Source organism: Watersipora subatra, chromosome 3, assembly GCF_963576615.1.
Source record: "Watersipora subatra chromosome 3, tzWatSuba1.1, whole genome shotgun sequence".
NCBI classification, from domain to species: domain Eukaryota; kingdom Metazoa; phylum Bryozoa; class Gymnolaemata; order Cheilostomatida; family Watersiporidae; genus Watersipora; species Watersipora subatra.
This window is the reverse complement of record NC_088710.1, coordinates 34,366,521-34,393,599: the sequence shown is the minus strand read 5'-3', so window position 1 is coordinate 34,393,599 and position 27,079 is coordinate 34,366,521. Positions and strand designations below refer to the sequence as shown.

The window sequence follows — 27,079 nt, the reverse complement described above, 5'->3', positions numbered from 1 at the left end:
GTTTACATCTTGTACCAGTATATGGATTAGTTTGCTATGAATGACAGTTCTATTACAGTAAATAATAAACTGGCAGCATGCTGTCTATTCAATATATATAATATCTTACCTCATCAGTTTACATCTTGTACCAGTATATGGATTAGTTTGCTATGAATGACAGTTCTATTACAGTAAATAATAAACTGGCAGCATGCTGACTATTCAATATATATAATATCGTATCTAATCAGTTTACATCTTGTACCAATATATGGATTAGTTTGCTATGGATGACAGTTCTATTACAGTAAATAATAGACTGGCAGCATGCTGACTATTCAGTATATAAAATATCTTACCTAATCAGTTTACATCGTGTACCAGTATATGGATTAACTTGCTATGAATGACAGTATGAAACTGAGTAAAGCACAAACTTAATGAATAAATCTTTCTCAATAGAAGCGATTTTAGCTTTTAATATGTTTACAAATTTTGACATATAAATTTTAATATGGCAATTTGTTTTTCTGGAGAGGCCACAGCTCCAATCACAGCATTCTTGTTACTGTTGGATCATAATCTACTCCTTAGACACAGTAAACTATATTAATAAGTCCTACTTTGGTTGTTTTTGTGTAGACTGTTGTCTATGTGGGTGTGTCTATATGTGTGTATGTGCTTGTGTGTGCGTCTATGTGTGTGTGTGTGTATATGTGCGTGCGTGCGTGTGTGTGACACTTCACACACACACTTTTTTCAGATCATTAAAAATATTTGGTTTCAAAACTTGAATGTTTCCTGAGAGCCAGTCTCTTAAGCACCCACCTAATAAGAAAATAAGTCCAGCATCATCGGGTTTCCTGCTAATAAACTACTGGAAATACTGGAGTAGTTTTTTTTCATGCGTCGAGAGTAGATCTTGTAACCCCAAGAACTGGTACCAATGTTTTCACATAAGAAGACAAAACCTTAGTCAGTAAGGCTACTAGTGTAGCCAGGATGGTTGCTGATTTTACCAGACTGTGTTAGAAAGCTCGAGTTAAATGGTCCTTGGCTGATGTCAGTAATGAACCAGCTGCAAAGCTTAGCCACTTCTGTCATACGTTCAAAAAATATATGTGTTTTTGCATAGCTGAATTTCACCAAGGTGGGTTTCAACAAAGTGTGTTTTACCAAAGGGGTTCTCAACAAAGTGGCTTTCAACAAAGTAGGATTAGCCAATGCAGGTTTCATCAAGGTGGTTTTGCAAAAATAGATATATGGTACATGGTTTTCTGAAAAGATATAACAAAAGGCAATATAAAAAGTTTAATAGAAAAATATTTTGCATATGCTAGTTATTGCACTAAATATGTTTGTATATGTAGAATCTAGTTTACTTTAATAATAGACGATTCCAGATTTAAGTTTCGAAAACAGCAAATTTATTTTTAAATTCTACATTTAAGCGTAGACAATAAAAAACTTCCTAATCAGAGGTCAACAGTCTGTCATTTTACTGTAATAAGAGGATAACTCCAACATATAATTATATACATACATCACTTTAGAGTAACTTTACTGAACACCGCGGACAGCATAATAAATTTAGTAAAGGGTAAGATACAACAACAACTCAACCTTCTATGTAACTGTGAACAAACTAAACGAAAAGGCTGAGTTTATTAAAATTTAATAGATATCATATGACTACTCATGTTACGATATGAGAGCAAGCTGTAAAGACTAGCACTAAAAAACTGAGTTAAAGTGACTCTGAACTAAATAGGAATGGGAGCAAGCAATCCGTTCCACATGCCAAACATCTATAAAAGAGAACGGCTCCAATGACTCAGCCTCTCTCTCTTTCTCAAGGGCCTGCAGAGCTCTCCCTCTCTCTCTCCCTCTCCCTCTCCCTCTCTCTCTCTCCCTCTCCCCCTCTCTCCCCCTCTCTCCCCCTCTCTCCCCCTCTCTCCCCCTCTCTCCCCCTCTCTCCCCCTCTCTCCCCCTCTCTCCCCCTCTCTCCCCCTCTCTCCCCCTCTCTCCCCCTCTCTCCCCCTCTCTCCCCCTCTCTCCCCCTCTCTCCCCCTCTCTCCCCCTCTCTCCCCCTCTCTCCCCCTCTCTCCCCCTCTCTCCCCCTCTCTCCCCCTCTCTCCCCCTCTCTCCCCCTCTCTCCCCCTCTCTCCCCCTCTCTCCCCCTCTCTCCCCCTCTCCCCCTCTCCCCTTCTCCCCCTCTCCCCCTCTCCCCCTCTCTCCCTCTCTCCCCCTCTCTCCCCTCTCTCCCCCTCTCCCCCTCTCCCCCTCTCCCCCTCTCCCCTCTCCCCCTCTCCCCCTCTCTCCCTCTCCCCCTCTCTCCCTCTCCCCCTCTCTCTCTCTCCCCCTCTCCCCCTCTCTCTCCCCCTCTCCCCCTCTCTCTCGCCCTCTCCCCCTCTCTCCCCCTCTCTCCCCCTCTCACCCCCTCACTCCCTCTCTCCCCCTCTCTCTCCTCTTTCCCCCTCTTTCCCCCTCTCTCCCCCTCTTTCCCCCTCTCTCTCCCCCTCTTTCCCCCTCTCTCTCCCTCTCTCTTCCTCTCTCTCCCTCTCTCTCCCTCTCTCTTCCCCTCTCTCCCCCCTCTCTCCCCTCTCTTTCCCTCTCCCTCTCTCTTCCTCTAGATGTTAAACATTTAGAGGCCTAAGCAGCCTCCTCGCCTGAGAGCCTGCTTAAGCGCTCTCCCCTCTGCCAGCCGAGGAGCCTCTCTCTCTTTTCCCACCCATGGAGCCTCATTCTCCTTCATCAGCTGAGCCTTTCTTACACCACTTTTTCAACTGACTAAGCTCTCTACCTATGGACTGTCACAACTCTCGTTTGACTGTCGAGACTCCCAGCCGAACGGTACTGCGGAATTAAGCATGGATGACGGTTCAAGTAAGGATGTAACTTACTTTTGTCATTAATATTATTATTTTAGAATTTGGTTAACTGTGTATTTTAGTTGTTTGACTTATAGAATAAACAAATAACTTTTACAGGTAAATATCAGTAATATCTGCAATAGCTTAACACCTTCATTAGTACCTCAACCAGTAATAATCAAATTAGTTCACACAAGCTTAGAAAAAGTGCACAAACTGAACATAATCAAAATAGAATAAAATGATAAAGAAAATTCAGCATTGATGTTGTATGTGGATTCAGATTAGTTATGTATAACATAATTTCTCTACATATACCTATAATACCACTCTACCCTCAGTGGCCAAGTAAAAAAGTGATTGCTTCATTAATAGTATTTACATAGGAGTTATGTTCTCGTAATATCGACGCTCGGTTGTCAACATCCAGCCCATCGCGTTAGTCTGAGAGTTCACATTTGTCACCTTTCAGAACTACATTGTAGTTAGGTCGCCGGATAGGTTGTCGCCTTTCAGCCTTCCGATTTCGAGTCCACTATTCACAGGACTATATATATAAATGAGCGATCGTTATTGTGGTAATCAATAGTAATATTTTACAACATATTTTCCACAAGGTACCACAGCAAGTAAAATAAGTACGAGGTTCGAGGAGTAGGTCGTTTTCAGCACCATCAACTTCTGCTAATGGATAGCCATTTGGCCGTGACAGTGGTAGGTTTTGATATGTGGTGAAACGACTGATTTAGGATTTTGCCGCCATACACTTTTGGACCTCAGAATCACACATTATTTTCCGTTGTGATTGATTTTGGCTAGTTTGCTTTTTAACATGTGTCAAGACTTGTTTCAAGCTGCTTTTGATCAAAGTTTAAGATTTCAGTTCTTCACGCAGACGCTATTCTGAACAATATGCTTAGTCACCGTATTAATGATACATAATCAAATACTGGGATTAAGTTCTTTTAGCATATACAAGTAATGACGTCGTGTCAATTTGTTCGATTTATTCGTGATGGCTCTGAAGAGACAGGTGCTATATAGACATACATCGAAATGGTCGTCTTGACGGAGATTGGCATAGAAAAGATTAAGACTAATTTGTACGTGTTTTATGCGCACTAACCATGTTATGACGAAATCTGGGCGTTCTCAAATACTCGAGTTAACAAGAGGGAGTGAGGGGATTAACAACCCGAGCGAACTAGCCACACAATCCCGTATAACAATGATTATTAATTGCACTCGCTTAGAGCAAGAGTTTTATTCGTTTAATATCTTATTTCCTAAAACACTATTAATACTAGTCCCACTAACAGAGACACGTAAGTAAATGATTATTACATGTTTAAAGTTCTTATTAACAACTTAATAAAACGAAAGTACACAGATATCTGTAATACCTGTTTTGAAGAGAAAGCGCACGGCCAGCTGGGCACTCCTTCTTGGATGTCCGCAGCCAGCCACGACAAAGCGTGGATTTTGTTTGTTGGGTCAGTCAGTAGAAGGATCGCGCACGTCTATCCACCAGGAATCCAGGAGAGAGAAGAGAGCACGCCACGTAGATGGTGGAATCAGATTCCTCTCAGCTCCGGCAAGTGTAGACGGGATCACTTCCGTTTATAGTCAAGGGAGGAACGGTTGTCAGTAAATTATCCCACTAAAAGAGAACTTGGGCTATAGTTCATGACGTAGTCTTGTTGACACGAATCTATTGGCTAAGGAAAAATCGTGCCACCCTTAGGCCAATTCAAACGGCAATTGCGATGCAATGCGATAGGCGCCTTTACCACAGCACAGCGCAAGCCATGAGAATTAACCCGGCACAGGGCGTCGGGAGTTATCCAAAGTAAGATGACAACTCCAAGTCTCAATCGGTAATTAAAAACTACCGAAACCGGATATAACATTTCTCCCTGACTTTTAGAATCCACAGTCCTCTGTGACTATGATAACAATTTAATGAGGAGGAAAAATAGCGTCTCCCATTAAACCAAGTGGTGACCAGGAATATACATCTAGTCAGAAAGTTTTTTTTTTTTTTTTAGATTTCTATTTCACACAATGAGAAGAACAGCCATGTGACTTACCATATATGTGGAAATATACCACCTGTTAGTTGTTGAGCACACAGGAAGAGGGCAACGTCCGTCAGACACCCACCATTGGTGAGTAAGCATACACAGCGGATTAAATAGGGTCGGTGGTGTCTTCGACGTCTCAATTGGCCTATGCTACACCTACTGATAAAGCAGAAGCATGTAGCTGGTTATTACGAAAATGATGCATGATGTGTATATATAAGTTCATTATCATTATTTGAATAATATATGGTGTAAAGCATATCATTATAAATATCATTATCATCATTGGAATAATATATGGTGTAAAGCATATCATTATAAATACATATCATTATAAATACCGACCGGGCAGCAAGAATCGACTGTCCGCAGTCGGAAAGAGTGTCACAACACAATAACAGGCCTAATGAAAGCCCGCAACGATAAATATCACAGTTGCTAGGTTAAATATGAATAAATATGACAGTTGTTCATTGTTATGAATAATTAGATATCACAACCGAGACAACCAAAGGGTCACAACACTGGATTAAGCATGATATAGTATAGGTGAGTATTATGATAGCATAGTATAGGTGAGTATTATGATAGCATAGCATATTGTCATGATCCTGCCCTAGTGGCTATATGCAAATGCAGGATCCCTATTCTTTTTGGGTTTTCTTCGCAGAGCGTATCTACCATCAGCTCTGGCTTTTACTGAGAGACTACTGGAGGAGTCATTGCGAAAGGAAGGAGGGGCATACGACAGTCGGGCGTCCTGTGAAGATCCGCTTGACATGGGTAAACCACCAACTCGCATGTTACCAGCAGCAGAACCAAGATCAGATCTATGAGATGGGACATCGAGATCGGAGTCAAGATGTGAAGACTCATTATTCTGAATGTCAATATCAGGTGAAGAGTCGCGGAAGCAATTAGAATCTTCATCTGATGAATGAGGTGAGTCGAAGTCGACTCCAATGTCAGAGCTATTACCACGAACAAGCGGTCCACGGTAAAGTTTAAGATTATTAAGATGGACACGCTGAGGTGTCTGACCTGGATCATTGAACAACTGAATATCAGCATCTGTGTCGGAAATCCATTTTATGATGTAAATGCCAGTCCATCGTTTGATGAGCTTTGACGTCCGGTTTTTGTAACCGCGACGATTATAGTAAAGGACGGCGTCACCAACTTTTAGACTGGTAGGATTAGTATTCCGATCATAATACTTTTTCTGTTTCTCTTTTCCTTTGCTGATGTGTTCTCTCGCGAGATTCCAAACAGCGCTCATCCTGTCGTGCAGACTTTCTGCGTAAGTGCCTTCAGTGATCTCCTCTCGAACTTGAGGTTTCGTCAAGTCGAATGGCAGTCGTACTTCTCGGCACATGAGTAGGAGACTTGGGGAAGCGTTGATGACTGTGTGTCTCGAACTGTTATGCGCTAGTTGGCAAAAAGGAACAAACCTGTCCCAATCACGATGGTTGTCGTCCACAACATGAGACAACATATTGGCAATGCTCCTATTGTATACTTCAACCTGCCCATTCGTCTGAGGATGATATGGGGAGGTCAAACGGTGGTCAACGTTAAGGAGCTTATTGACTTGTTTGACAACTTCACTGAGGAAGTTTTTAGCACGATCGCTAATGAGAATTTCACTACATCCATAACGACAGAAAATGCGTTCAATATAACATCGTGCGACTGTAACAGCAGTCTGATCAGCGGTGGGGATCATCTCGCACCATTTAGTAAAGTGATCTGTAAACATCAAGATGTGCTTCATACCTGAGTCAGATTCGACAAATGGGCCTTGGAAATCCACCGATAAGACCTGGAAGGGATAGGATGCCATCTGGTTCTTCAGAGGAACTCGCATGGGAGCTTTAGGATTCTTCCTCTGTTGGCAAGATCCACATTGGGCAATGTGCTCAGTGACGAGTCTAGTCATGTGTGGGAACCAATACTGGTCTTTCAGTTTTAACAAAGTTTTAGTGACACCAGGATGTAAAGACATGAGGGATTCATGAGCAGCATAAAGAAGAGCTTTGCGTTGGCTACTCGGAATGGCTAGGAGCAGTTTCGAGTCTTGATTTTTGTATAGAACTCCATTTATGATGCTGAAACTCTCACTATCGTTTCGTACTTGGTTACAGTTTTTCTTGGTCATGTCCGGAGGAAACTTAGACTTTTCCAGGAACATCTTGATCGGACCAAGATAATAGTCACGACTTTGTGCGATACTCATTTCATTATCTACCTTGTCAAGATCAGTGTTTAGTGCAGCAACTAACTCGGCTCTAGAGAGGGCATCTGCAACACTGTTATGCTTGCCTGGAGTGTGCTCGATCTCATAATCGTAGTCAGCGAGTTGTACCGCCCATCTGGCAAGCCTAGGGCTCAACTCAGCTTTCTTCAGGATGTATGTACAAGCCTTGTTGTCCGTGCGGATCTTGAATTTAGTGTTCAAAAGGTAATGTCGAAAATGTTTGACACTACTCAAAATGGCATACAGCTCTTGTTCACAGGCGTCCCATTTACGTTCAGCCTTGTTAAGAGCTTTCGAAAAGAATGCTATAGGATGGTCCTTGCCGTCGTCTCGAATTTGAGAGAGTACACCTCCAACGGCTATGGACGAAGCATCTGTAGTTAAAATGAACTGACGTGACAGGTCAGGGAAACACAGTATAGGTGCTGAGGTTATATGTGCTTTGAGTATCTCTGTGGCTTTCTGGCATTGTTCAGACCAATTAAAGGGTAGGTCCTTATTGGTGAGCTGTATGAGAGGAGCGGCTATTTTACTGAAACCTTTTATGAAGCTCCGATAGAAACCGAATAGACCTAGTAGTCTTCGAACACCGCTTTTGTCCTTAGGATTGGGAAACTCCACAATCTTCTTAACGTTATGCGGAGCCACAGCCAATCCACTCTGTGAGATTACGTGTCCTAGGTACAACACTTCTTTCTGGCAGAAGAAACTCTTTGAAAGACGGTACTTCAACCCAGCATAACGTAAACGGGTGAAAACGGTTCTCAACAGCCTTAGATGTGAGGGGAAATCCTTGGACGTCATAATCCAATCGTCTAAATAGACTGCGCTACTGCCCTCACTTATTAAGTCAGCCATTATTGCAAGTGACAATCGGGAAAAGGTAGATGGTGATCCCGAGGCACCTTGCGGCATTACTTTCCATTTATAGGGTCCCCATGGTGTGATGAATCCGGATTTCTCTTGTGAAGATTCGTGCAAAGTGACTTGGAAGAAACCTGAGCAGAGGTCGATTGTGCTAAAATATTTCTTTCCGTGCATGATTTCGGCTACATTATCTATAGAAGATAGAGCCATAGAATGTTTAACTGTCACAGCATTAAGCTTTCGGTAGTCAACACAGAAACGCCAACTATTATCTTTCTTTTTAACCAGAACAATTGGAGAAGACCATTCCCCAGTACCAACTGTGATCAATCCTTGTTTCTGCATTTCATCAAGCTGTGCTTTGACTTCAGTACGTAGCCCAATAGGAATATTATAAGGTTTGCTACGAATCGGAGAAATACCAGGAAGCGTCTCTATAACATGTTGGACAATCTTGGTCCTACCAAGCTCAGAAATGGATTCGCCAACAATGTCATGGAACTCGTTCAAGAGTTTACGTAGTTGTGGCTTTTCATGCTCGTCGAGCATGGACTTATCTAGGTTGACCTGATCGCCTGGCCTCATCCTACTAGCATTCGGACGCCTGGGATCAGTCACTGTGGTAGTCATAAGAGCGTCGTCGTCAACGATTTCGACCTCACCGATGACGGAATTTACTCTAATTTCTCGTATGTCCTTACTCGTGTTCATCACAGGTATGCATATCTTGCTGCCTTGAATTCTATTTACACATCTACCAACGAGCAATGATTTTGGGACATGGCGGTTACTACCTTCAAAGACGCATTGTCGATTGTGTAATCTGTCAGTAGTGACATGAGCGACAAGGACAACTTCGGATAGTGGAGGAATTTTCACAGTGTCAGCCGCTGTGACGGCATTTAATTGATGGATCTGACCCATAGGCAGAGTCAGATTGTGGAAGCTGAATGTACACCGGCTAAAATCGTAGGTCACCTCACCTAATCTCCTGAGAAAATCCGTTCCCATAATAACCTCCTGGCTGATGTTCGAAATCACAAACAGGGTATGATTGAATGTCTCAGAACCCATAGTGATATTTACACAAGTTGCACCCAAGACTTCGAGAGAGTCATTGGTAACACCAGTAGCTTTCAGGGATGAGGAATTTAGTTTTAATCTCAGTTCTTTAGCAATGTCACTTCGGAGTATAGAGATTGAAGCTCCAGCATCTGCGAGGGAGATGCATGCTCTACCGTTCACCGTAATTGGTATGAGAGCCTGACATTGATTCTTTAAACCTTTATGATTACCGATCATATTAACATGTGTACTGCGGAGATTGGGTGATTGACCGGATAATCAGCTTGGGTGTTTACGATAGAAGGAAGGCCAGTATATGCCGTTAGAGTCAGGATTTGGCTCGGACTCTGTTGGTAAAACTGGGTACAATGGGCGATACGCACTAGCAGAGGATTCCGTAGGAGCTGTGGGGAATGGACAAGCGTCTCCAGAAGATGGATGATACCCACATTCAATGTCGTTAGCTTGTGGACCATTGGCTGGTGCCATCGATGGCTCCTCTGAGTCTTCATCCAGGCTGCTAGAGAGTTCATCTAGCTCAGCGTCAATATGGGCTACCATTTGGGTTTCTCGACCAGGGAGTCGAAGAACGAAATTAGGGCAGCACCTTTTTCTTAACTGAGCCAGGACGATGCAAAAACCAACCAAGGTAACCAGAATATTACAGGCAAATGTCCACAACTCATAACCAGAAGCAACATGACCACCAAAAAGGAAAGCGAAGAGAGAATTACCAAGGAGTGATTCTTTTGATTCAATTACATTTTTCTCTAAGGAATTGTGTTTATAACTTTGGATACCCATAGCTGTAAGTACTCGCCTTTGTCGGTCAAGGGTGGACAGTAAAGTGTTTATGCTAATGTGATTACTGAAATTTTGCCAATTAAGTCGGTGTAGATTGCTAAATACTGCCTCATGAAGAACTACTGGATGTGCACCTAGCTTTATATCAGGTAATCCTAAGTGTGAAATGTTGTTTAAAGGAGTGAGCGTGCCCTCTACTTGGTAATGATAGGTACTACCATTGAGTCGTACTACAGTCATTGATAATTGTGAACAATCAACAGTATAAGTGTCTCTATGCACAATGTTAGTCTCAGGATCAAGGTAACCTGTATGTGTAGTCCCACCTATCTTAACCTCTATCGGAAGGTAATTAGAGCAATTGTTTTTCTTCATGGGTAAAAGTTTATATGTGTCAGGAGACAGCTGAGTACATGGAAATATTTCCAATACGCCGGGTGCAATGGTAGCGGTCAAGTAGGGGTTCTGAAACAAGTATCTTGCACTCATTGTTGGGTGTTTTTCCATGAGCATTGTAACTAACTTCAGTGTTTCAGAAAGACCGTGACACGCGTAGTAATAGCTGTTCCAAAACTCACGAACGATATTTTCATGTTGTAATGTCATTATAGCTTGAGCAAGCGCATTCTCTGATGCTACACCATCGCCATAAAGTCGATAATCCTTATCAATTACTGTTTTAAGTGATGTCAAGTTAACTGGACTCATGAACCTTACCATCAACCCCTGATCTGACATGCTAGTTTTATTACTATTGCAGTCTTCGCGTGAAAAGAAGCCATGTTCTTTGAAAGTTAGCGCGGTATTTTTATCATCGCTAACAAAGTGGTCGTTATACAACTTCCCCTTTACCGTATACCAGTTTTCGTATGCACAGTAGGTTTCTTTATTGATATTCCACAACAAGATAGATTGATCGGAAAGGAGACAGCTACCCCGATCGTACGTACAATGAGTTACATCGCCAGCTGGAGATTCAAATATACTAGAGCCGTGTCGTTTAAATACTGAACTCTCAATCATACTACATTGATCAGCCGTGAAAGAATGTTTTTTACAACAGTATTTATATTCCGCGTTAATCTCATTTTGAGTTACAAAGACACCGTTATTACCAACTAAGTTTCCAGCGGAGCAAGTAAGGTGAGTGACCATACGTTCACATTCTTCTCTGGTAACTGGTAATTGAGAAGTAGTATCTGTTTTCGTTTTAACATCAGAAAAAAATGACATAGAAGTAGTAGTAGTTTGCCGAAACTTTGTGCATTGATATGCTTTAGATTGCCATTCTACAATGTTTTGTTGGTATACTTGTAGTTGCATATCTTGAGGAACAGTTTTATTGGGGTATGTTGTGTTTGGTGTGCATTCATAGGTATGAGTGATGTTATAAATGTGGGAAGGTTCAGGAGAAGACCCACATACCATAGGGTTGTCAGGGAGAATGACCTGAGCTGACTCAGTACTACCGATTAGGGCCAGAACCATCATGAGGGTTAATGAGAAACAGTCGCTAGCTTTGAGTTTGGAGCCTCGAGATGTAGACCGTCTCTTGGGCAGGTCTGTCTCAACCATGTTTACTTTAGCTTCAGCGACCTGTTGGGGCTGAGTAAGATAGAATTCAGCGTATTGAGATGGGTTTAGGTCCTTTGATTCGATGACATTTACACGCTTTCGAGGACAACGATTAGCCCAATGTTCTGGCGAACCACATGTCCAGCAACCATTGTTGCTCGTTTTGGAACGACTGTTGTTATATTGAGGTTGTTCGCTATAATTTTGTCATCTGTGTTGTCGCTCCTGCCTTGGAGGATTGTTATTAGGTTTGCCGAAAGACCTTCGGTTATCTTTGGCTCTTGGAGGATGATCAGAATTATGTTGCTGCGGTTTTTGGTAGGATCTATCCTGTCGATAGTTGCTTTGAGGCTGCTGATTCCCCTTTGGTCTTGTGTCTTTATCCCTTACTTGTTCTTGCACAAGACATCTTAAGTCTGCCACTTGTCGCTGCAGTGGAGCGATCAGTGGTTCGAGAGAACTTGTCTCAACGGCCATAACCTTGGAAGGAGGTTTGTGGTAGAGTTCGCCAAGCTCAGCCACTTCTGCCTCATGAACAGCTTTACTCAAGGTCAGTTTGCCTTTAGAACTTAGACTTTTTCGGATAGAATCACGTAGTCCTTGGATAAAAATATCGACAAGGAAAGTATCCTTGTACTTATCAGGAATGTCACTGTAAGCCGTGTCCGCTATAGAAGCCAGTTCAGCGTAGTACTCTCCAACCGATTTCTTTCCTTGCTGGATGGTGTATAATCCTCGTTCTTGGAGGTTGCCATGGGCTTTAAAGAGTTTATCCAATTCTCGTCTCAGCAAGTTATAGTTGGCTGCAATGTGTGGCTTCTCCTTAATGACTCGTTTATATTTAGTGTACGCAGCACTTTTAAATCTGTCAGGGAGAGCCAGTGCTAGCTGGTCAGCAGAGTATCTATAAGGTCTCATTCTAATCTCCCACTTCTCAATGAAGGCGTCCCAAGATTCTCCAGGACCATTTGAGAAATCTTCCATATTGTGGAAGTCTGGCAATACCGTTGGCACAGGTACGTAATTGGTTGGCGGAGGATATTCTGGCTGCATGCTCGGTAAATGCGCCAAACCATTTGAAGGTTGCTGAGGTTGTGGAGCTGGGAAACCAGCTGGTGCTGATCGGGGCGGAGTCCGTGTGGCTCGTGGCATGCCTGGTTGGCAATCTTGAAAGAATGGATTGGTGTCTGGGGCTGGTCTTCGCCTGAATAGCTCGTTTGGCGGAAGGAAACTGTTTGGAGCTGCAGTAGGGGTTGCAAAAGGGTCGTCAGATCTGACAGGATCTCTTTCCTTGCACTCCTTGCTAATTAACATGTCCCTCATTTCTTGAGACAGAGAATCCCAAAACCTACACACCACCCGTTGCTCATTGAGAGACCTCAACTGACGTTGCACCCTAACGTCTTGCGACCTGATTTCATCCATATCCTCCTCAAAGTTAAGAGCATTGGCCATTTTATACCAATTATTAGTGTTTTTTAAACCGTATTTTATTATGTTATTACTATGTCAAGAGTTACGCTGATTGCAGCCCCCAGAAAATCAACAGTGAGTCCTCGAACGCAGGAAAACACTGGACAGGCAGTAAGTTAAGTAACTACGCAGTACCTACGCCGAGGCACTACACTGCCAAAGGGTCAACAGGACGAATCCACACCACACAACAGTATGATGAAAGCAAACACACGCCGGTGTTGCAACAGCCGGATCAAACACCAGCTAAGACCCTAATAATAAGGCGCGACGCCAATTGCAAGGTGGCCGACCGAGCAACTTACAGGCGAGGCAAGGCCAGCCAAAATTAACAGAGAGCTGGGACTCTCTACAACGCTCAACAAGAGACGTAAACGGACTGGTGTCTCACACGCAGTCAAATTTGCAACAGCGAACAAAGTGAACCAGCACTTATGACAATATAACTACTGTGTTAAGGGTAAACACTAACCAATATTATTAATAGTACCCAATGTAAGATATCAGCAAATCTCACACAGAGTAAACCACAAACATGTATATAAATTTTAATAAAAGATAACAGTAGTGTTAGCAGTAGTGCTCATCACACTAAGTAACAAAGCAAACCGAATTTTAAACTGTAGAGATGAAACAAAATGTTAATAAAAGATAACGGCAATGTTAGCAATAGTGCTCATCACACTAAGTAACAAATAAAACCGAACTTCTTAATTCCAGTTTTAAGAAATATTGCCTAGCTAACAAAAAATGGCTTTTAGCCAGCAGAATGAAATAAAACAAAACTAGTACCTGCTTGAAGGAACAGGCATCTCCACCAAATGTTATGACGAAATCTGGGCGTTCTCAAATACTCGAGTTAACAAGAGGGAGTGAGGGGATTAACAACCCGAGCGAACTAGCCACACAATCCCGTATAACAATGATTATTAATTGCACTCGCTTAGAGCAAGAGTTTTATTCGTTTAATATCTTATTTCCTAAAACACTATTAATACTAGTCCCACTAACAGAGACACGTAAGTAAATGATTATTACATGTTTAAAGTTCTTATTAACAACTTAATAAAACGAAAGTACACAGATATCTGTAATACCTGTTTTGAAGAGAAAGCGCACGGCCAGCTGGGCACTCCTTCTTGGATGTCCGCAGTCAGCCACGACAAAGCGTGGATTTTGTTTGTTGGGTCAGTCAGTAGAAGGATCGCGCACGTCTATCCACCAGGAATCCAGGAGAGAGAAGAGAGCACGCCACGTAGATGGTGGAATCAGATTCCTCTCAGCTCCGGCAAGTGTAGACGGGATCACTTCCGTTTATAGTCAAGGGAGGAACGGTTGTCAGTAAATTATCCCACTAAAAGAGAACTTGGGCTATAGTTCATGACGTAGTCTTGTTGACACGAATCTATTGGCTAAGGAAAAATCGCGCCACCCTTAGGCCAATTCAAACGGCAATTGCGATGCAATGCGATAGGCGCCTTTACCACAGCACAGCGCAAGCCATGAGAATTAACCCGGCACAGGGCGTCGGGAGTTATCCAAAGTAAGATGACAACTCCAAGTCTCAATCGGTAATTAAAAACTACCGAAACCGGATATAACAACCACACATCTAATAATTTACTGTACATGCAATTTGTCTCCTAGTGTTATCATGTTACTAATTTTCAATTGATATTGTCATATGAGGATATGGAGAAATTATGTTATGCATATTGCAGAACTAATCCAAGTTCACACACAACATCATTGTTGAATTTGCTTGTCAACTTATTTTATTTTGACTGTTTAGTTGTTTACTTTTGCTTAGCTTGTGGGAACTAATTTGATTATTACTTGTTCAGATAGTAGTAAAGGTGTTAAGCAATTGTAAACAATACTGCTATTTACCAGTAAAATTTAATTCTATAATCTAGAAGTCAAACAATTAAAACACACAGCTAACAAAATTCTACACAAAATTAATGACATAAAGTTAAAAAGCCAATAAAAGTTACATCTTTACTCGAAAGCTCGTCCATGTTTGTTTGCTCAGTGCTGGGATATCTTTGAGTCTTGACAGTTAAACGAAAGTCATAACAGTTCATAAGTAAAAACCTTAAGCAGGTGATAAGGGAAAAGAAACTCCACAGGCAGTAGAGAGCGAAAAAGGAGGCTTTTCATCAGGCAGAAGAGAGCACCTAAACAGGCCCTCAAGAAAGAGAGGCTGAGTCATTAGAGCTCGTCTCTTTTGTAGCTGTCTAGCATGTTGGAAGGCTAGCCTGTGGGCAGTAGATTGAGTGTTAAGCATTGACCTATTAACTGTGCGAAGATATCTTGTTTGTAAAAGTCTCCAGCTGGTGTACGCGATGTAGACATGTAAGATGGGGCTCATGACTTACTTCTAGCATCTAGGAGATCTGTATATGTGTAATCATAAGATTCAACTCCAATGTTTCTTTAGTAGCTCTTTGCTGATTCTCTTGCTGGGCGATTGACACATTTTGTAGAATTGGTTTCTCCCATTATTTCAGTTTGTAATTTGATTTGTGACATTTTCTAATTATTGGATCTTTTGATGTCTAGGGTGTCTTGCTGTTTGTACATATTATATGCTTATTTTGTTGTCTAGTTTCACTCATTGTTTTTATCTTTGTGATATTTCCATACAACAATATATTGTGTTTACCAGAATATATTAGGTATTCATATAATTAGTTAATAACTATTAGCAATTTTAAGTATGTGCCCTTTATTTGCGGCTCAATATAATCGTTTCATATTTATAACTAGTTACTCTAGTTACAGTACAGGCGTTGAACAAAGAATACCTTTTCTTAATTGTTAATAGTTTTTTATTTTTCACTGAAGATTTTTACATAATTAGTAGTTTGGAAAGTGTTGTAAATGAAAAATTTATTTGATAAATTCTGCCAAAATTATAATGCTAATTTAATTAGTGTTCGGCTTTTATCAGAGGTTTTTGACGCATAAGCAAACACATATCATTTTATTTACGGAAAACTCTTGTTTATGTTTAAGGCATTGTCAAATGAATAATAAAGCTTTAGTATATCATAAAGAGTTAGGATATAGACATTGCTCTAACATTACATTAGTGTTTAGTAACTCTCCCATAGGTTCCAACAGGTTGTAATTTAGGTAGAATTGTGTACAGCACACCTTTTTGGTTTCAGTAGAGTAAAAGGGGTTTGTCAGTTCTCTTCTGCTGGGTTCAGTAGGTTGTGTTATATATAGACAGGTATAAACTTTATTTGCAATGACTTTTAGAGCAAATCAGATCATGAGATAAAACAAAACATAAGGTAAATTAGGTGTATTGAAAGAAAAAACTCTTTGCGTAACGTTGTTCTGTATTGTAAACTGGTAAGATGTTGATATCTGGTATAAAGTGTTGTGGTTCTTTTTAGGGAAATAGGAGGAATGGAATGGAGGACCTGGCAAATTAGAGATATGGTATGAATATTTTAAACAACAAATATTTAAAAAGACATTCAGCTTTTTAGAATTAAGGGCATTTCAACCCTGTTCATAATTGTCCATATCAGATAGCACAACCCTGAAGCAAATTTTTGGAAATAATTCTACTTTTTTTTCATTGGTTTTTGATACAAAAAGAATCTAACTTGGAACAGTGTAAGACCAAATTGACATTTTATGATTCTGGTCAAAGTGTGATATGCCTTTTTGTTATATACCTATCTTTTTGAGCTGAATTAGAGCATGAGTTGATAGACATTTTGAGATAATAAAGTCTACATAACTTGAGAACTGTAAATGATTGTCTATTTCTATGCCCAGAAGGTTACACTGTCAGTATTTTTCATGTTCACTTGGTTTGTGGTGATAGAAGGGCTGCGTACTCTTTTTTTGAGAATAAAATCGATGGTCAGTGACTTGGCAGTATTCAGAGACATGGAGCTGGAGCTTTAATGGGTCTTGACATATAAATAATATTGTTGATTTAGTCTTGGCTAATTCAGTGACTGCCACTTCATGTCGTTTCACAATGTTATACCCGGTAGTGTCATCAGCATACTTTGTATGTTTGACACTTGGCTTAAGGTCAGGCACAAAAACGTTCTATAACAAAGGACCCAAAATGGTTCTTTGAGGAACTCTGATCTTGCAGTTTTCATACGGTGAGGTAGAGCCTCCATATTTCACTCTCTCACTACATATACCCATGGCATATCTACGTAAAAGCTCATAACAGAATCAAGTATCGAGTTGACTTTTACACAACCACAACACAATTGCAAGATGTGAATGCTGCTCAAACTTTAGTTTGAGTGGGCAAACACACAGAAAGGGGTGCCACTGGCACCCCTTTCTGCTCAATAGCAATTTCTGCGGTGATTTAGACTAATTTAGGTATAGAGGAATTCGAGTTGCTGCCAGCTGCCATTACCACTTCTGTGAGAAATCTGATGAAAATCATGTTTTAGGATTTATCTCCCCTGTCAATATGATTCCCTCTGTAATAGCGGCAGATTTGCATATTTTTCTTGTAATCATTTGTGATAATTTAGGATGTCGATGGTGAAGTCAAAGTTCATCTTCTATCAATTTTTTAACGTTCCATATCCTATGTTTGTTATATTTACATGTTAACTAATAATATATCTATACCAGTTGAATGCTTTGCGTTGCACGGGTAATTAACTAATAACCCAATGAATTTGACTAACTTGAACTAGAGTAAGTAAAAGAGCCGTGTTCGTCTGTCTGAAGCTTGTGATGTGCTTATAATAATACATGTCCTGATCTCTCATGTAATCATCAAAGCTGCTTGTGCTAGCGAGCCTCATCGGGCTAGTAGTAATCAATAATATTTTCGTAAGCTCTGTATAAGTATGTGCAAAATTATTTCATAATACAGCAAGGAATGCATAGTGTAGTGGTTAGCTCACCTGCCTGCAGAACTGAAGGTTCCAAGTTCAACTCCAGTGAGAACAATCACTGCGTTAGGATTGTTGTTTTTGATCAGAACGCAGTGGTAGCTGTGTTCTGAATGAAAAATATAATCAGAACAACAATCAGAACAATTAACATGCATTCTAATTTCAACCCTATTTTTCAACCCTTCTATAGTGGGGCTCAACTAGAAGTGGCATTCGAATAGAGGTGGTGTTCAATTAGAAGTTTTACAGTATAAATGGTTTATTAGCCTTACACAAAAACCAAAACACTAGAATTATGTTCTGTAACCTGACACTGATGAACCAGACTAACAAAAAAGCTGCAAGCACTTTGAACATGGTGATTAATTGTACTAATGCTAATATCAACAGTCATGCAAAACTTGCTGGGTTACTTAAAATACTGCGTATCCTGTTTGTTGATTTTGTTCAACAGAAAAGTTTTAGTTTGAGTCCTTTGAGTTAATTGAGTTCTTAGTTGTTGTCTTAACCATTGGCATCCTCTGCTACTGTTGCTTCAGTGTTGTTGCTATGCAGACATGTGCAAAGCTCCGAGCTAGGCAGCTTTCTTCGATACTTGTTGCTTTGATATGCTTTGCACATCTGTTCCCTCGGCGGATGGATTTTTGACACCCACATGATACTGTTTGAAAAATATCAGGTGAGACGATATCGCTGATATGACACTTCACTGCATACTCCTAATTTTCTTCAATAATTTTTTGAGTCCTTTCATTGCTTGCTGATAGCTGTTGACATCCGTTTTGGTGAGTTTTCTATGACTTTTCTTCCCTTTGCCTGCAAAGGACAAAACCGCATCACAGCTGGAGAATGCATGCAAACCTATGAAACTCTTACAAACATTATCTTTAGGAAGCATGAGAAAAATACCAGCAAATTTGTTTCGTTGAGATCCAAGTGTCTCAGACCTTTGTTCATCACTCTATAATGTTAATGTGATTAAAATACAAAGAAACAAGCTTCATTGATTAGAATAGTGATAATGCCTGACTCCGTGTTTCAAAATGATATGGGTGTGAAAGGGCATGTTCGTGGGCTTGATAAACATATCATTTGACAACTTTGTACAATTCAGTAATGATACTTGGAGAGCCAGCAGTGTCAGTTGATCCACAGTATATCAACTTCATACTAATAGTCAGTTTTAGTACACATCCATTTTCAAGTTTTTATAAACGCACCTTCACAGTGTGCATAGATTTGCTGGCTTTCAGGTAATGTGTTTTGGAAGTAATTGCGCAGTTGATCTCAGTGGACAATTCGCAGTAGGGAGCGCTGTTGTAGTAGCAAATAACATCTACTGCCCATTAGAAAGTATTATGCACTACAAAATTACTGCGTTTTGCGCAATAATGATGCAGTTCAGTTGTAATGCATCACGGCCCTGTTATATAGTGTCTTACCCAAATACTTAAACAATTTCCTCATAAAACTAATATTATAACAGTGGTAGTGATGTGAGGGCAGTCATATTATATAGTGTCTTACCCAAATACTTGAACAATTTCCTCATAAAACTATAATTATAACAGTGGTAGTGGTGTGAGGGCAGCCATATTATAGTGTCTTACCCAAATACTTAAACAATTCCCTCATAAAACTAATATTATAACAGTGGTAGTGATGTGAGGGCAGCCATATTATATAGTGTCTTACCCAAATACTTGAACAATTCCCTCATAAAACTATAATTATAACAGTGGTAGTGGTGTGAGGGCAGCCATATTATATAGTATCTTTCCCAAATACTTGAACAATTTCCTCATAAAACTATAATTATAACAGTGGTAGTGATGTGAGGGCAGCCATATTATATGGTGTCTTACCCAAATACTTAAACAATTCCCTCATAAAACTATAATTATAACAGTGGTAGTGGTGTGAGGGCAGCCATATTATATAGTGTCTTACCCAAATACTTAAACAATTTCCTTATAAAACTATTATTATAACAGTGGTAGTGGTGTGAGGGCAGCCATATTATATAGTGTCTTACCCAAATACTTAAACAATTTCCTCATAAAACTATAATTATAACAGTGGTAGTGGTGTGAGGGCAGCCATATTATATGGTGTCTTACCCAAATACTTAAACAATTCCCTCATAAAACTATAATTATAACAGTGGTAGTGGTGTGAGGGCAGCCATATTATATAGTGTCTTACCCAAATACTTAAACAATTTCCTTATAAAACTATTATTATAACAGTGGTAGTGGTGTGAGGGCAGCCATATTATATAGTGTCTTACCCAAATACTTAAACAATTTCCTTATAAAACTAATATTATAACAGTGGTAGTGGTGTGAGGGCAGCCATATTATATAGTATCTTTCCCAAATACTTGAACAATTCCCTCATAAAACTATTATTATAACAGTGGTAGTGGTGTGAGGGCAGCCATATTATATAGTGTCTCACCCATATACTTAAACAATTTCCTCATAAAACTAATATTATAACAGTGGTAGTGGTGTGAGGGCAGCCATATTATATAGTGTCTTGTCCAAATGCCTAAACAACTTTTTCATAAAACTATTATTATAACAGTGGTAGTGGTGTGAGGGTAGTATTACTATAGCGCCATACCCAGTTAAGAAAAACAAGAATCCAATATGGAAAAATGGTTTTTGCCAACAATCCCAAAGCAAAGTCTATGCTAATGATTTAAATATGACCAAAAATCTGTTGCTTTTCATATTAAAACTCATATATTAGTGTTCTAAACAAATACAGTTGTACACAAATATGAAGACAATGTTCCATGTACTATTTAACAGTTACCTCTTACATCTGTTTAACAGTCCTTCCACAACCCAATAATTCACTTCATGAAGAGAATGAACTTCTTCCATCAGCTTCACTAACCTTTGACTGTTATTCTGGATTGTAACTGAACAACAATGGGCAACGATTTTCCAAAGAAATGTTCAGCTCCTCCCAGCAAGCCTATTGTTTCATCTGAAAGACGTAAGGAAGAGACCGCATTTTCCAAGAAACCTGGTGAGTTAAATAATGGATTTTGCAATGCCATCTAAACAGATTTATGCTGCAAGGGATTACTAGGTGCAAATAAGACCCAATGTTTATATTTGACTGAGAATTATCTATATAAATCCACTCTGTCGTGTCTCCTGTGTATATCCAGTTAAAGTGATATAGCGATTAAATATCAGCAACGAAAAGTCCGCATTGCACTAGCTTATAACTCCGCACTAGCTTATAACTCTGCACTAGCCTATAACTCCGCGCTAGCTTATAACTCCGCGCTAGCTTATAACTCCGCGCTAGCTTATAACTCCGCGCTAGCTTATAACTCCGCGCTAGCTTATAACTCCGCGCTAGCTTATAACTCCGCGCTAGCTTATAACTCCGCGCTAGCTTATAACTCCGCGCTAGCTTATAACTCCGCGCTAGCTTATAACTCCGCGCTAGCTTATAACTCCGCGCTAGCTTATAACTCCGCGCTAGCTTATAACTAGCTGCTAGTTCAGGAGGCGGCAAGCTAACCTATTAAGTCATGTGGGCTACTTACGATATAAATAATTAATCATGCATATTGTCCATAGGCCAATTGGACGACTCACGGCCTTCGCAGCTCTTATCACACCAAGTTTAGCGATATACTAGTTTTAAGCTACTCAAATTAGCCAATGGTAACTACATTACAAGTCACTGTTTACAGGCTGTTTTTTATTATCCATGCAATGTTGGGCATTCAGCTAGTATTCAATGAGGTCAAGTCAAATAGTTGATTACATATCTAAAATCGTAACAGTATGAAATACTGATACTGTGATGCATGGTGCTTACAAATGAAGATTAAATAAATAGCTTTTACCTATAATTAGTTGTAAGTTGCAGTTTCTTTCTCTCTGTCTCTGTCATTTCATTCGTGTGTAGCCAAACCTTAACCAGTGTATATCCAGGCTAATGGATTCACCTTTTACCAGTTTTCTGTGATAACGAACATTCTTGAGTCACCAAAAACAAAACAAATATTGTTATGAAACAAACAATAACAAACGTAGGTCAGAGATATAACTTTGACCTCCAGATTTAGCACGAAGCGGCTAAATAGTTTGTTAGTACATCAAATCTCCACTGATTGGTTAGGGTATTGTCGGTTGATGTCTACTAGTATGAGATCGGTCCAAAATATTATGAGCTATCAAGTTAAAGATGTGGTTGCGTCAAATTTGAGTTGATCTTAAAAGAAAGCATTTTTTTTTCTCTATCAGTTGATACGTTTGTTGTGTTAGGCAATCTCATTGCCAAGATATTTGAAGATTAAAATTGAAAAAATCTGGTCGCCGTAAAAACGCTCAGGCCAAAAAAACATGCCCAGACTTGCCCAAAATGATGTCACGAGTGAATTTATCTGTCAATATATCTCGTATTCACATCGGCTATTTGCGATAAAAGTCTTGTCCTACGCGGCTCTATTGGCATATATTTTATTTTGTATTTGCTCATGTTGGTTAGAATAAAATTTTAAACCCTACTACAGATACATTATTATGAATGTTTCAAAGGCCTCAAATAACGAAAATTGAAAATTTGTCTTACTCACTTTCTCTAAATGCTGTGTAAACATTTGAGTACCGACTACCAATTCTACCGGTCTACGGTAATTCTGTCAAGTTAACTGTAGAATAAGGTCTTTGTATCAGCTCACTTCCGCCGCTACCCACACTAACGATATACAGCCGCCCAAAAGCCCCGCCCACATTATGTCCGTTGCCTATCCTTGGGGCGGGGCTGTATATCATTGCCAACACTGAAAACTAGTTTCTTACTACTTTTGAAAATAATGTACATAGGGATAGAGTTTTAAGCATGAGAAGTCTGCTGCAAACTGGATTTGAACTCACATTCTCCAGTTCTGCGGACATCCATATACCGTATCCAATTCACGACAATATTCTGCAAATCATGTTTTGCATTATCTTCAACAATATAATAATTTTATTATATAATTTTTACAAGCAAAAGATTTTCATCCTGGCATAAAGCTTTTATTAAAAATATTCAAGTCGTGGCCACTCACATAGTTTTGGCTGATACAATAAGACAAATTCATCTACTGCGAGAAACTCAAACAAAACATGGTTTATGCAGCACACATTCAAGTCTCTCTTTCCCCTTTATGGCAGTTTCCACACTGACCAAGCTTCTTCGGCTGATGGGACAACATAAACATCCTGTAATCAGTAAAACAAATGCAATAAATATATGTCATTCATAGATATGTCATTCTAAAGCGTATCTACTGAAAGCTTTCAAATTGGGAGTTTGATAGATTGCGAGTGTAATTTTAAAAACGAATAAATGTTTAACAAAGGCACAAGTACGCCAAGCCAACGATTCAGAGCTTTGGTTCTGGAAATTAAAGATTTGCATTGATCAATCGATTTTCTTCACTTTCTACAAGTGAAAAGTGAACATCTAAAGTCAAATCATAAATCTAATTTACTAGATAAAACTGCCACAGAAAATTTGAAGCAAATGTAGCTAGGAGAACCGATAAAAAACCATAAAACGATGATTAGTGATAGCAAAAAGTTATAATTTTATTAATTAGTACATGTATTAATGAGTACTAAAATATTACCTTTAGTATATTCATCAATCTAAGCCATTGTATTGCTAGATGCTAAAGATTAAAAAGAAGCCATCAAGAACTCACTGTACATATGTATCTCGCACGCGCAGGAAATTACATTTTAGCCTCAAACAGGGAAATATAATCTGAATGTAAACTCAACAGGAATCTCTATAGGAGACTCATAGTAAAAGATAAATTTACCTCCATTCTCCGATCTTCCTCCGTAGAACTTTTACTGCCAAGAAAACTCGCAGTCACCTTCACAACAATTTTTACAATTATGTTGTTCGCCAATAAAACGTGTCGATCGAGTAATTCATTAAAGTAACAATGTTAATTAATTTAGTAAATATCGATGTCTATATATATATATATAGATGATTAATAATAGTGTAAAATTCCTAAATTTGAGATCACAGCCAACACGTCTTACGAGTGATAACATTTATTACGGCTTATATAAAAATTTCGCCCTGATGATTGGCTAAGGAAGCGGACCTCATATTTATCGCTCGTGGTTTCTTTTTAGATATATTGCTTGTGACGTCACGAAAGAAGCACCCGCTGGAACGTGAGCTTTTTAAAAGAGGGCCCCATTCAAACGCAGATATCTCTGGACAGGGTTGGTCTACAAAGACAAAAATGGCATCAAATTGTAGCCGATGTTTTAGCCTTTTATGGGTCTTAATTTCATTAAATCAAATTTTTTGACGCAACCACATCTTTAACATTATTACGTACTGATTATGTTAATGCTGTGCATTTGGAAGATCAGGGAAGTTATTCGAATATTCTTCAAACGTAAAGCATAATATCTAGGAATTCCAAATGCTGTGCCAATCATTTTGTGACATTAGTTAAACCTAAGTTTCTGTTTACAATGCAATTACTATACGGTGTATTACTGTATATACACTTTATAGAATTACCACGGTTTCTATTATTACTTTTAGCTACTACAGTAGGTTACAGCCACTCTGGTCAGCCAGAGTGGGAGGGTGAACTTTATAAGCTTTCATGTAAGAGAATGGATGATGAGAGAGAGATTATAGCCGACCTTGAAGGCTATCAAATAACTCATTTACACATTACAGGTGACAATCACCTGTCACTACCTGACATTGCTCCTCATGTGACTCACTTGCGCCTATCTGACACTTCACAGATAAAAAGGTATAATTTGTTTATGAGCAGGAAAAAGCATTAATACAGTAGATGCTTTTACAACGTAAATAATCCGTTCCGGGAACGTTTACGTTATAGGGATTTTACATGTATGTTATAGGGATTTTACGTTATAAGGACAGTAAAATACATGTAAATTGCCTAATCGTTCCAAGATCTTTCCTAACTCACCCTTTGGAAATACAAAAAACAGAAACTTGGCTTAAATTTTTTAATATGTGGGCTGTACCGTAGCTGCAGTATTATTGACAATAGTATTATCAACTTTTTTCTTTTTTCTGATCAATCTCATTGGTTTTATATTATAGACCATGATTGCGATAATTTTACAACAAGTTGATGGGGACTGCACATTTGTGACGTACATTTACAACGATTTGCTTATTTTTTTCTAAACAACAAAGTCTATTCTGCAAAGTTAAACTAATAACAAATATTTTATACATTTACACTAAAGCAAAACAATAAAACATTTTTACTATAAAAAAGAGATGCTATCAGTTTGTCGTCTATCTGTGTCCAGTGGTCAAGGCTAGGATAACAGACAACCTTTGATAACACCTGCACTAATCGACCACCTTTATGTATTTGTGAACAATTGCACAGCTACCTATTCTCTGTTTGCCATCTAAACTGACGATCTTTCACTACAAACTAAAATGTCATGAAAGTTGTATATGTAATAGATATAACGCTATTCTCATGTCGTTTCTTTCTCTCGCAAGTGTGGCCGAGATAAACTAACATTCAAATCGAGTTTGAGAACTCGCCTGACTTGGCACTTTACGTTATATGGCGTTTTTATGTAATACGAAGCAGAAACTTCACATACTGTAAAACCTCTAATTGACCGCCATGGGGCTCTATTTTTCAACCTTTCTTCTATAGTGACGGTCAATTGGAGGCTGTATTCAAATAGAGGCTGGTGGTCTATTTTTCAACTAGCTCGTCAGAACTTTCGGAAGATAAATTTAGCTCTATTACGGGCGAAGCGACAGTCGCCCATAATTTGCTCACTTTTCTGGTGGAGCGATATTAAACATTTTGAACGCAATAAATCTGCTAACTTACATTTCACTTGTCAAAGATCTCTAAATAAATATGCATCAAAAACCGAGAAACATCTCTACCAGTTGATATCTATTGCTTGCAATTTACCTGCGATGATATTATAGCCTGTGTCCTTCTTTGCAATTTGTTGGCATATTCAGAATTTATGTTATTCGAAATTTGAAGACATTTTTATTTTCTTTATATGTTTAACATTATTGTATAAAAGCTTATTGCACTCACTGATATGTTTGCTACAGTTTGCAGCCAAAACTAGCTTTTTAAGTGCAATAGAAAGGGAGTTATGAGCATCGATCCATTGTAAGCTGTGTTAAGATAGCCGCAAGGATGCTATTAAATAATATGCTATAAATCTGCATATTTATAAGGTATACAACAATAATCTATCAAAGGATACAAATATATGTTTATGAACAAGTGACATAGACGAACCATACTTATATTACATGCAGGAAAAAAATTAACATTTTTATAACAGAAATATTTCCATCATTTGCTTGAATAGCTGCGTTCTGATTGTTGCTTTCGATGGAACGAACATCTTCTAGCTGTCTCATATTAAACATAGTATCTTCTGACCTCAATTCTTTTTCTGCACTGCTGAACTAGTCGATATTAGCGTCCAAAATGTTTTTTGGGAAAGCAAACTCTCACGCGCTGCATTTAGCACTAATGCAACGCGTAGAAGTTTTACTCACAATAAACGTAACCTTTGGTCCAAAACTTGGGAACTTTTTTATGAATGTCCTTCGAAGTATTAGAATTACTCCTTTGAAGTAAACAAAAAACTACTATTATCCTGAGACAGTAGTTATTTCTAAGGCGGTGCTTTCAAAGTTCCATCTACCATCGTAAATTTGAACTGTTTTTTGTACTTTTTATAATGTTACTTCGAAGTATGACTACCGTGTTAAACAAGGCACCGCTATTAGCCTCAGACAGTAATTATTTCTATATCGTTGCTGTGAAAGTTCATCTACCATCGTAAATTTAAGCCGGTATTTTATAAACGTAGGCTACTTCGAGGTAGAAAGACCGCGTTAAACAGAGAGCTACTACTAGCCTGAGACCGTTAGTGATTATTGGTACGGTGATGCTTTCGAAGTTTTAACCAAACAAACGAAAAGCTTTGGAATTGAACAACGGAAGAATTAACTGATATTGATATAAACGATTCATTATTAATATGATTTTGTGGACACTTTTCTACTAATCAGTTGATATTATAGGCTCGTAAAGATCAATTAATGTCAAAGTGGCGGTCAAATGGAGGTGGCGTTCAATTGGAGAGT

General features: G+C 39.2%; 1 long non-coding RNA gene across 1 annotated transcript; it reads left to right on the top strand.

Annotated features, from left to right (window-relative positions):
- The first annotated feature begins 3,433 nt into the window (after positions 1–3,433).
- LOC137391510 (uncharacterized) lies at positions 3,434–16,758 on the top strand. The gene is made up of 2 exons (XR_010978127.1): positions 3,434–3,569; positions 16,391–16,758. It is a non-coding gene; the product is annotated as an uncharacterized lncRNA (long non-coding RNA).
- The last annotated feature ends 10,321 nt before the right edge of the window (positions 16,759–27,079 follow it).